Genomic DNA, 994 nt, shown 5'->3' with positions numbered 1-994 from the left:
TACATTTCCTATCAAGCATTGTTACCCCTCCTTTGTTTTTCCTCTACCATTCCTTCCCTCCCCATCTCCCCACCTCCTGCCTCCCACTGCCCAAGTTGTAAAGTTCATTTTCTAACATAATATCTTGTACATCACATGGCTATAATGGGTCGATCTATATCCTTGATTCAGCATATTTTAATTTCCCTTCCCCTCCCCAAATTAGAAAATGTATATACAAGATGCAGGGCACAGGAATCAAATACAATAAAAACAGGCTGTAGCATTGGGGAAAGAACATACAAAAGAAGCAAAAATAAATCACGTAGTGCTTCAGCAGGACATATACTAAAATTGGAATGATACAGAAGAGATTAGCATGGCCCCTGCCCAAGGATGACACACAACCCCTATGAAGTTTTTATAGGTGAATCTTAGGGTCTATGAACGAGAATTTGTTAACAACTCGAGTCATGTGCAATCTGAAAATTATAGGATTGCAGACATTACTTTCAATTTATTTCTCTCTTGCTTGCTTGCTTCCTTCTTTAAAAATAACATAATCTAGCTAGTAACTCTAGGAAGTAGGATAAAAGAATGAGAGAGAACATGGTTTGGGTGTGTATATCAGTCTGCTCCATTATTTTTTGTGTGTGACTTGGATAATATCTTGAAATTCAATGTGTCTTACTTAGTGTCCTCAATTAGGATGATGGTAGGTGAATTCCCATCATCTTTCTGTCATTGTGCATTGCTTCAATCTTCATCAAAATTCTTTGGGGTAAGTACCATTATTTCTTTGCTTTATGAGAGAGAAAATTGAGCGGTAGTGAGGTGATATGTCCCCAAGTAGAAAATTCTGTATATTATGAAATGTCTCTCACTTCCTTAAATTATAAATTCTAATTAGAGAGTCAGAATAATGACATGATTAACAGAGTTGTCTTTGGATTCATCCAGATCTTAGCAGTGCCACATCTTTAGTTAGTGAGCTCATTTAAAAGAATGCAAATCT

At 36.4% G+C, this 994-nt stretch overlaps 1 non-coding gene across 1 annotated transcript; it reads left to right on the top strand.

Moving 5' to 3' along the window:
• Positions 1 to 307: 307 nt before the first annotated feature.
• LOC138815458 (U6 spliceosomal RNA) lies at positions 308 to 411 on the top strand. The gene has a single exon (XR_011368322.1). It is a non-coding gene; the product is annotated as a U6 spliceosomal RNA (small nuclear RNA).
• The last annotated feature ends 583 nt before the right edge of the window (positions 412 to 994 follow it).

Source organism: Dipodomys merriami, unplaced genomic scaffold, assembly GCF_024711535.1.
Source record: "Dipodomys merriami isolate MVZ:Mamm:240054 unplaced genomic scaffold, mDipMer1.0.p SCAF_64, whole genome shotgun sequence".
In the NCBI taxonomy this organism is placed as follows: Eukaryota; Metazoa; Chordata; class Mammalia; order Rodentia; family Heteromyidae; genus Dipodomys; species Dipodomys merriami.
This window is presented reverse-complemented; position numbering and strand designations above follow the sequence as displayed.